Here is an 11790-nt window from a genome sequence, read left to right on the forward strand (position 1 = left end):
CTCTGGTCAGTCATTGTATTTATTTTGATTTCATTAAAAAATGTGAAAGAAGGAATTTTACTTAGGCTTGAAGTTTAAAGATTTATAGCAGAGGAAATTTTCTTGGTGTTTGTATCAGTGTGGGATTGGAAGCCCTGGTCTTTTTAGGATGTTTTCCTGCAAATGAGGCAACATATGTTCCTCATGTTTTCCTAGTAATGTGCAAATAGTCTACTCTACATCATACTATCACAATCATTTTCTTCACCTGATCTCTCAGCAACCCTGTGAGTTAGGTGTGGTCACTTGCTTTGAACACTTTCTCAAATCGCCTCATTTCTCCAGGTTTGTCAAATTAAAGATACAAATTTTCAGATGAATCCATAGATTGAAATGAGCAATTATATTCATTCATAAATGTCTATGTACACAAAGTGCCCCTTCCCAGTGCCACACCCACAGCGCCATACCCACAACATGTAGATGGGCCATAGTCCATGCAGTGTCACTAATAATGCACATCAAAGAACACAATCATATTTTACTATCGGTTAAGTCAGAGGTCAGGAACTTTTTTGACTGAGAGAGCCATGAACGCCACATATTTTAAAATGCAATTCCATGAAAGCCATACAATATCTTTAACACTAAATATAAATACAAGTAAATGTGTACATTTTATGTAAGACCAACACTTTTAAAGTACAAGAAGTCTCTGAATTCTTTTTAATAACATTGTTATGCTGTTGCTAACCAATGATGAATAAAGTACATCTTACCATTAATGCGACTTCTGGTGCTGCATGGTTTTGCTGATGGCTTTGTAGTCTGGTTGGTACATGGTGAGGTAAAGCTTCATACAGGCGTTGAGACTTCCATCCATTAAACATGATCGTAGGTTAGTCTTAACGTTCTTTAGATGTGAGAAAGACTGCTCACATGCATACGTAGAGCCAAACATTGTCAGTATAGCAACACTCACATGCTGCAGTGTGTGGTATGTGATGGAAAGTGCGTTACAAGTTTTGACAATCAGCTGGTCCATGGGTTGAAGTTTTTTCATTTCTCCCCACTTCTGTTTACTCACCTACTCTGCTTGCTGTTGTGCAAGTCTTTCCAAATCATCATTCTGTGACTTGAACTTATTCACCCACATGTCTGAGGCCTTCAGGTCTGCAGCTTGTAGCTCAAAATCTCTGATGGAGACACCAGGGATGTAACTCAGGTCGGCTCTGTCCACTGCACACTAGTGTGGATGGGTCATAAACTTAAAAAGACGAGTGCACTCACAAAATTCTCCAAAGCGCACTTTGAATGACTGCAGGAGATTAGATGTAAAGCCTGCTAGCTGCTGGAGCTCAAGATGTTGAGCAGGGTCACTTGCTGTGCATGCATCTTTAAACTCTCCCAGTTTTTCAAAGTGTAGTAAATGACCTGTTTCAATGTTTGCAATGAAGAGTTCCAGCTTGTTTTCAAATGCAAACACTGCTTGTTGAAGGGATAAGACTATATTTCCAACACCTTGTATTTTCACATTGAGCTGGTTCAGATGTTCAGTCATGTCCATGAGATAGTAGAACTTCAGGAGCCACTCAGTGTTAGCTAACTCAGGATGCTTGACATTTTTCATTTTAAGAAAAGTCTGGATTTCACTCAGACAAGGCGTGAAATGGCTGAGCACTTCCCTTCTGACAACCAATGCACATTACTGTGCAGAAGCAGACCAGGATAATTATTCCCAACTACATCCAGCAGTGTTTTAAACTGGCGATCATTTAAAGCTCATGCAACAATAAAGTTGATCCCCCGAATGACCAGCAACATCACCTCACCAAGCTGCTCGCCACACATATGAGCACAAAGTGCCTCCTGATGTAGGATGCAGTGAAAACTTAGGATGGGTCTCTTTTCATGTTCACAAAGAAGTGCTACAAATTCTCTGTTTTTCCCCACCATGCACGGAGCACCATCAGTACACACTGTAATAAGTTTATCCATCGGTAGATTTTTTTCTTTTGCAAACTCAGTGAAAGACTTGAATAAATCCTCCCCTTTTGTTGCCTCTTTCATAGGCAAAACAGCAAGACTTTCTTCATGTAGTGTGTCACCTACAGCATACCTTGCAATCACGCTGAACTGGGATAAATGGCTTATGTCTGTTGACTCATCCAAAGCGAGAAAAAAGAATAGTGCTACATTTATGTCCTTCACTTGTGTTGCCTCAATTTGATTTGCCATCATGATGGTACGATCATGAACAGTTCTTGCCTACAGAGGCATGTCTTTTATTTGTTTGATTATCTTGTCTTTATCCAAAAAATCATCAAAAATTTCACTGGCAACATCAAGCATGAATGTTTTGGCATACTCCCCATCTGTGAATGGCTTTCTGTTTCTCATAATTGCTAAAACACCAGCAAAGCTAGTCAAATTCCAGTCACCTTGTTGGGTCCAGACACAGAGTTGCTGCTGACTAGTTTGCACTCTGCACAGTAGCTCTTGACATGCTTTCTTCCTGATGTCCCCCGCTGAATATTTTGATGCATTGTAGCATGGCGTGTATCGAAGTGCCGCTTTATATTTGACCATTTCATCAATGCAATTTTATCATTGCATATTAGACACACTGCAGAACCTGCTCTCTCCACAAAGGCAAATTTCTCTGTCCATTCCTGCTGAAAAGTATGATACTCCTCATCTTTTTTTCTTTTAGCCATCTTCTTTGTCAAAAGGGTTTCTGCAATTAGCTAGCTGACTACTTCATTAAAAGGAGGGAAGTTTACTTCCTGACCTCACAACAATCCGTGTACTTTATGCATTATGCAATAAAAATTTGGTGTTGTCCTGAAGGACAGCTCTGATTGGCTCCAGTCACCCGCAACCATGAACATGAGTAGTAGCAAATGAATGGATTGTAATACATGAGAATGTTTTCTATTTTTTTTTTCATTTTTCTGAAGCTGGAAACAGGGAGAGACAGTCAGACAGACTCCCGCATGCGCCCGACCGGGATTCACCCGGCACGCCCACCATGGGGCGATGCTCTGCCCACCAGGGGGCGATGCTCTGCCCATCCTGGGCATTGCCATGTTGCGACCAGAGCCACTCTAGCGCCTGAGGCAGAGGCCACAGAGCCATCCCCAGCGCCCGGGCCATCTTTGCTCAAATGGAGCTTTAGCTGCGGGAGGGGAAGAGAGAGACAGAGAGGAAAGCGCGGCAGAGGGGTGGAGAAGCAAATGGGCGCTTCTCCTGTGTGCCCTGGCCGGGAATCGAACCCGGGTCCTCCGCACGCTAGGCCGACGCTCTACCGCTGAGCCAACCAGCCAGGGCGAATGTTTTCTATTTTTAACGTTATTATTTTTTTATTATAGATTTGTCTGTGAGCCAGATGCTGCCATCAAAAGAGCCACATCTGGCTCGTGAGCCATAGGTTTCCGACCCCTGAGTTAAATCGTGAATCCAATTTTAAAATAATGATTCACACATTTATGTCACTAGACATTGTTGAAAACTCTTCCACTGTCAGAATCTATGTGTCTCCATTCTCTGTGCACCTGAGTCTTTCAGTCATATGATGTGCATGTGATAGTACAATATCTTACCAAGGCTCTAATCTTGGGTGGGCCTCTGTCTCCATCCTGAGACCTGCCAGTCAAAGGGGGCCATTCATTTTGTCTGGGCAGTCTCCCAGTTTAGAAAATTACTCTTCCATAAAACCATGTAAAATATATTCCAAACTTCTAAAGAGATATGAGGCAGCTAAGGTTTAGAGTGACTATCATTTACAATGACAAACATGGAGGAGAATCAAGATTATATACCCAGAGGCCCTCTTTTAGCTTGGTGGTCAGCCAACTTGACCGAGCCATGAACAGCACAAGAGGACATACCAGGCATGTCCTGTGGGAGCTGTAGCAAGGTGTGCACTGACCCCAGAGGTATGGACAGAGGACACTGAGACCAGCCAACAGATCAGAAAGGGGGACATACATTGAGGAAGCAACATGTCCCCAAAAGCTGTTGATGCTCAAGAACAAAAGTAAATATTGTGAGCTGGTGTTTTGTGCATCTTGACACCCTCAGCTTCCAACAAAATACCTGGCTCAGAGGAGAACTTGATCATGAGTTCCAGGAGATAATACATAGCAGATGAGTTTCAGGACAAATGAATCGAATCTGGATTTAGAATTTTCAAGTCTTTCCCCATGTGGAAGACTGACCCACTAGCTAATAATTACTCTATACTGGAGCCATTATTATTATGCTTTTCAATATTTTTTGTTAATTTGTTATTACAAACTGAAAACAAAGTCCCTAAGAGCTAACCTCACTGACTTTTCTTCATTCTCTCTTTTGATTAATGCCAACAATGGCTCTGACATTTGTGTGGATATTGTTTTCCATGTCCCTTTATTATTTTCATCAGATGAGGACAATTAGAAAGCAACCTGGGAGATGACGTCAGAGTAATGGCAGAGTAGGAAGCGATACCGATAAATCTCCCCCAAAACTCAACAAGATCTTCAACCAGAAACAGAAAAACCTATACTTGGAGCTTCCAGATTCTTCGCAATACACCCAAAGGTATGATTGAGTGAAAAATTGGCTAAATATATAACCAAACCCCGAAGGAAATAGGGAGTAAGAAATGCTCCGCCTTCCTCACTAACCTAAACGGGGCGGCTTTCTCTGGTAACTGTGAATATAGAAACTGAGGCGGGCAAAGGGGGTGAATAGATCCAGGCCGCCGCAGCAAAAACGGCCGAACCAGGCTGTGGCTCAGAGATCCAAGCCGAGGAAAATCTGATCCTGTGGCAACCCGGGCAATACAAGCTAACACTCGCGCCAAACCCAAACAAAGAAAGACAAGCGGAGCGGCCATTTTACCCGGTCTCCTGGTCGGTGCGCAGTTAGTGGAAGAGAGATTTCTTCCTAAGCCGCGGAAGTGGGTGCCCGTGTTGCCCCACGGAGAGGCAGGGTCAGAGGCCTTTCTGTGGGCTGAGGGCAGAGTCTCTGGGCAGCCCCAGCGCCCTGGGAAAGCCACGCACGGGAGGGAGTGAGAACTAATTCCAACGGTGGAGATTTTCCGTGCCGGAGGCTATTTCACTCAGAGGGAACCGCGGCCGGCCTCATATCCTGGTTTGCGCGCAGATAAGGAGTGAGCGATTCCTCCGAGTGCCTCGGCAGTGCGCGCCCGTGTTATCGCACAGAGGGGCAGAGTCAGGGGCCTTTGTGTGGGCCAAAGCGGAATCTCGGGACGCCCCAGCGCCTTGCAAAAGCCGCACACGGGGACGGAGCGAGACTCAATTCCAACGCTGCAACATTTCCCTGCGGTTGGGGGTTTCACTCAGAGCGTGAGACTGCTGGCCGGATATCCTGGTTGCAGACAGTGAGTGAGAGTTTCCTCCAAGCGCCCCGGAAGTGGGCGTCCGCTTGTGTTACCGGATAGAGTGGCAGAGCCAGAGGTCTTCGAGTGGGCGGAAAGCCCGCCTGATTATGCTAGCAGCTCTGACTGACTGAGCCTTACCCAGAGCCCTGTGCTGAGTGGAAATAGAGTGGGGAGTTGCCAGCAATTTGAGCCTCTTACTATCCAGGCAGAGGCAGCAGCAACCCCATACCTGGACTATCAGGCTACTAATTGAGGAAGGAAAGACTAGGAGAAAGGCTCCAGGAACACGGACTCTCTCACTGTCGGAGCCTATAAATGCTAATGAGCCTCGACTCCCAACGAGAATAAAGCACAATACATGACATTGCCATAGAGACTTATCAACTGCAAACCTCTACCTGAGCGTGCCAAAGGGGCAGAACCCGGGGTACAGAGTCACCAACCAGGAAGAGGGAGAGAAAAGAAAAAGCAAGAAGATAACCTCTCAAAATCAAGAATAATCTGCAGACTTTATAACCTATCCCATTTTATTATATTTGTTCATTTGTTTCTCTTATCTTCATTCTTGAGACTTTTTTTTCCTCCTCCAATTTGGCCGATTAACTCTCTACCGGTCTTACTCTCTCCTCTCCTGGAACTACACTACCCATAAGTGTTACATCTCCCATTATCTTTTCTCTTCTCTTCCTTTCTCTCTATGAGGGTTGCACTCCAAAACCCTTAACTCTCTCTCTCTCTCTCTCCTTTCTTTTTTCTTCTTTTAGTGGTTCCCTCTTTTTTTCTCTCTCTCTCTTTCTTTTCTCCTTCTATATTAGTTTCTTCCTTTCTCCTTTACATCTCCTCTCATTCAAACCTCAATAACAAACAAATTATCTTATCTGGGACTCAAACCTATGTTTGTGGCATTTTGGGGGGTTTTTACTTCACCTTTTTAACTCACTAGCAGTGCTCCCATCCCTGGCTCTCCATATTATCTAGTTCTTGTTCCACTAAATACAATAGTAAGTTTTTAATTTGTCCCCCCATTTTTCCATTTTCCTCTTATTCCTCTCATCATAACTCTTAGAAAACCAACACCTAAAAGCAAATCATTTTATTCTTGACCCAAATTTTTTCCTTATTTGCTTTTTGTGGGTCCATACGCTCTTTTTTTTTTTTTTTTTTTTTTTCCTTTTTTTTTTTTTTTTTTTTTCTTTCTCTTTTTTGCCCCTTTATTACTTTTCCCCAATTCAGGCCCTCCATCACAGGCATTGTTTGTTATAACTCACAGTCCACCACAAGATTTTCTCAAGAAAGAGGGGAGAGGAGAGGAGAGGAAAAAAAGAGGGGGGGAATAATTTCCTTTTTTTAAAAAAATTTTTATTTTATTTTATTTTTCTTTATTTCATTATTAATTTTTTTTAAAAAAAACAACTCTTTTCGATTTATTTTTTTATTTTTTTAAACTTTTTATTCTTTATTAAATCTCATTAATACTATCAACAAAACCACCCTCAGATGCCATTAAGGAAGAGAAAATCGAATATCATGGATACAAGAGAAAGAGAGGTAACACAGCTAGATGAGGAAAAATCTATGGAGAAAAAATTTAATATATTGGAAACTTTGGAGCTAAATGACAGAGAATTCAAGATAGAAATCCTAAAAATCCTCCGAGATATACAAGAAAACACAGAAAGGCAATATAGGGAGCTCAGAAAACAACTCCATGAACACAAAGAATATATGTCCAAGGAAATTGAAACTATAAAAACAAATCAAACAGAGATGAAAAACTCAATTCACGAGCTGAAAAACGAAGTAACAAGCTTAGCTAATAGAACAAGTCAGATAGAAGAGAGGATTAGTGAAATAGAAGACAAGCAACTTGAGGCACAACAGAGAGAAGAAGAAAGAGACTCAAAAATTAAAAATAATGAGATAGCCCTACAAGAATTATCTGACTCCATCAAAAAGAATAACATAAGAATAATAGGTATATCAGAGGGAGAAGAGAGAGAAAATGGAATGGAGAACATACTTAAACAAATAATTGATGAGAACTTCCCAAGCCTGTGGAAAGAACTAAAGCCTCAAGTTCAAGATGCAAACAGAACTCCAAGTTTTCTTAACCCCAACAAACCTACTCCAAGGCATATCATAATGAAATTGACACAAACCAACAGCAAAGAAAAAATTCTCAAGGCAGCCAGGGAAAAGAAGAATACAACATATAAAGGAAGGCCCATTAGATTATCATCAGATTTCTCAGCAGAAACTCTACAAGCTAGAAGAGAGTGGACCCCAATATTTAAAGTCCTGAAAGAGAGGAACTTTCAGCCACGAATACTATACCCATCAAAGCTATCCTTCAAATACGAAGGAGAAATAAAAACATTCACAGATACAGAAAAGATGAGGGAATTTATCATCAGAAAACCCCCACTCCAGGAATTACTAAAGGGGGTTCTCCAATCAGATACAAAGAACAAAAAAAAACAGAGCCACAAGTAAAAGCTCCAAGAAGAACACAATAAAACCAAATTTAAACTGTGACAACAACAAAAAGAAAGAGGGGGAGAAGACGGAGATTAACAGTAGCAAAGGACGATGGAGTGCAAAAGTACTCACAAAATAGTTCGCTACAATGAACAGGGTAGGGACCCTTTTCATTACTCAAAGGTAACCACCATTGAAAAAACCACCACAGAAGCACATGAGATAAAAAAGATAGCAACAGAGGAAAGATGTATGGAATACAACCAAATAAAAACAAAAGATAGAAAAACGAAAGAGAAGGATCAAACAAGACACAAAACTAACAGAAAGCAAGATATAAAATGGCAATAGGGAACTCACAAGTATCAATAATTACACTAAATGTAAATGGATTAAACTCACCAATAAAAAGGCACAGAGTAGCAGAATGGATTAAAAAAGAAAATCCAACTGTATGCTGCCTACAGGAAACTCATCTAAGTAACAAGGATAAAAACAAATTCAAAGTGAAAGGCTGGAAAACAATACTCCAAGCAAATAACATCCAAAAAAAAGCAGGTGTAGCAATACTCATATCGGATAATGCTGACTACAAGACAGGAAAAGTACTTAGAGACAAAAATGGCCATTTCATAATGGCTAAGGGGACACTGAATCAAGAAGACATAACAATTCTTAATATATATGCACCAAACCAAGGAGCACCAAAATATATAAGACAGCTACTTATTGATCTTAAAACAAAAACTGACAAAAATACAATCATACTTGGAGACCTCAATACACCGCTGACGGCTCTAGATCGGTCATCCAAACAGAGAATCAACAAAGACATAGTGGCCTTAAACAAAACACTAGAGCACCTGGATATGATAGACATCTACAGGACATTTCATCCCAAAGTGACTGAGTATACATTTTTCTCCAGTGTACATGGATCATTCTCAAGAATTGACCATATGTTGGGCCACAAAAACAATATCAGCAAATTCAGAAAAATTGAAGTTGTACCAAGCATATTTTCTGATCATAAAGCCTTGAAACTAGAATTCAACTGCAAAAAAGAGGAAAAAAATCCCACAAAAATGTGGAAACTAAACAACATACTTTTAAAAAATGAATGGGTCAAAGAAGAAATAAGTGCAGAGATCAAAAGATATATACAGACTAATGAAAATGACAATACGACATATCAGAATCTATGGGATGCAGCAAAAGCAGTGATAAGAGGGAAGTTCATATCGCTTCAGGCATATATGAACAAACAAGAGAGAGCCCAAGTGAACCACTTAACTTCCCACCTTAAGGAACTAGAAAAAGAAGAACAAAGACAACCCAAAACCAGCCGAAGAAAGGAGATAATAAAAATCAGAGCAGAAATAAATGAATTAGAGAACAGAAAAACTATAGAAAAAATTAATAGAACAAGGAGCTGGTTCTTTGAAAAGATCAACAAAATTGACAAACCCTTGGCAAGACTTACCAAGGAAAAAAGAGAAAGAACTCATATAAACAAAATCCAAAATGAAAGAGGAGAAATCACCACGGACACCGTAGATATACAAAGAATTATTGTAGAATACTATGAAAAACTTTATGCCACTAAATTCAACAACCTAGAAGAAATGGATAAATTCCTAGAACAATACAACCTTCCTAGACTGAGTCAAGAAGAAGCAGAAAGCCTAAACAGACCTATCAGTAGAGAAGAAATAGAAAAAACCATTAAAAACCTCCCCAAAAATAAAAGTCCAGGCCCTGACGGCTATACCAGCGAATTTTATCAAACATTCAAAGAAGACTTGGTTTCTATTCTACTCAAAGTCTTCCAAAAAATTGAAGAAGAAGCAATACTTCCAAACACATTTTATGAGGCCAACATAACCCTCATACCAAAACCAGGCAAGGATGGCACAAAAAAAGAAAACTACAGACCAATATCTCTAATGAATACAGATGCTAAAATACTAAACAAAATACTAGCAAATCGAATACAACAACATATTAAAAAAATAATACATCATGATCAAGTGGGATTCATCCCAGAATCTCAAGGATGGTTCAACATACGTAAAACGGTTAATGTAATACACCATATCAACAAAACAAAGAACAAAAACCACATGATCTTATCAATAGACGCAGAAAAGGCTTTCGATAAAATACAACACAATTTTATGTTTAAGACTCTCAACAAAATGGGTATAGAAGGAAAATATCTCAACATGATAAAGGCCATATATGATAAACCATCAGCTAACATCATATTAAATGGCACTAAACTGAAGGCTTTCCCCCTTAAATCAGGAACAAGACAGGGTTGTCCACTCTCTCCACTCTTATTTAATGTGGTACTAGAGGTTCTAGCCAGAGCAATCAGACAAGACAAAGAAATAAAAGGCATCCATATCGGAAAAGAAGAAGTAAAGGTATCACTTTTTGCAGATGATATGATCCTATACATCGAAAACCCCAAAGAATCCACAAAAAGACTACTACAAACAATAAGCCAATACAGTAAGGTCGCAGGATACAAAATTAACATACAGAAGTCAATAGCCTTTCTATATGCCAACAATGAAACAACTGAGAAGGAACTCAAAAGAATAATCCCCTTCACGATTGCAACAAAAAAAATAAAATACTTAGGAATAAACATAACAAAGAATGTAAAGGACTTATATAATGAAAACTATAAACCATTGTTAAGGGAAATCGAAAAAGATATAATGAGATGGAAGAATATACCTTGTTCTTGGCTAGGAAGAATAAATATAATCAAGATGGCTATATTACCCAAAGCAATATACAAATTTAATGCAATTCCCATCAAAATTCCAATGACATTTTTTAAAGAAATAGAGCAAAAAATCATCAGATTTATATGGAACTATAAAAAACCCCGAATAGCCAAAGCAATCCTAAAGAAAAAGAATGAAGCTGGGGGCATAACAATACCTGACTTCAAACTCTATTATAGGGCCACAACAATCAAAACAGCATGGTATTGGCAGAAAAATAGACACTCAGACCAATGGAACAGAATAGAAAGTCCAGAAATAAAACCACATATATATAGTCAAATAATTTTTGATAAAGGGGCCAACAACACACAATGGAGAAAAGAAAGCCTCTTCAATAAATGGTGCTGGGAAAACTGGAAAGCCACATGCAAAAGAATGAAACTGGACTACAGTCTCTCCCCCTGTACAAAAATTAACTCAAAATGGATCAAAGATCTAAACATAAGACCTGAAACAATTAAGTACATAGAAGAAGACATAGGTACTCAACTCATGGACCTGGGTTTTAAAGAGCATTTTATGAATCTGACTCCAATGGCAAGAGAAGTGAAGGCAAAAATTAATGAATGGGACTACATCAGACTAAGAAGTTTTTGCTCAGCAAGGGAAACTGATAACAAAATAAACAGAAAGCCAACTAAATGGGAAATGATATTTTCAAACAACAGCTCAGATAAGGGCCTAATATCCAAAATATACAAAGAACTCATAAAACTCAACAACAAACAAACAAACAATCCAATAAAAAAATGGGAAGAGGATATGAATAGACACTTCTCCCAGGAAGAAATACAAATGGCCAACAGATATATGAAAAGATGCTCATCTTCTTTAGCTATTAGAGAAATGCAAATCAAAACGGCAATGAGATACCACCTCACACCTGTTCGATTAGCTGTTATTAGCAAGTCAGGTAATAGCAAATGTTGGAGAGGCTGTGGAGAAAAAGGAACCCTCATCCACTGTTGGTGGGAATGTAAAGTAGTACAACCATTATGGAAGAAAGTATGGTGGTTCCTCAAAAAACTGAAAATAGAACTACCTTATGACCCAGCAATCCCTCTACTGGGTATATATCCCCAAAACTCAGAAACATTGATACGTAAAGACACATGCAGCCCCATGTTTATTGCAGCATTG

Source organism: Saccopteryx bilineata, chromosome 9, assembly GCF_036850765.1.
Source record: "Saccopteryx bilineata isolate mSacBil1 chromosome 9, mSacBil1_pri_phased_curated, whole genome shotgun sequence".
Lineage (NCBI taxonomy): Eukaryota > Metazoa > Chordata > Mammalia > Chiroptera > Emballonuridae > Saccopteryx > Saccopteryx bilineata.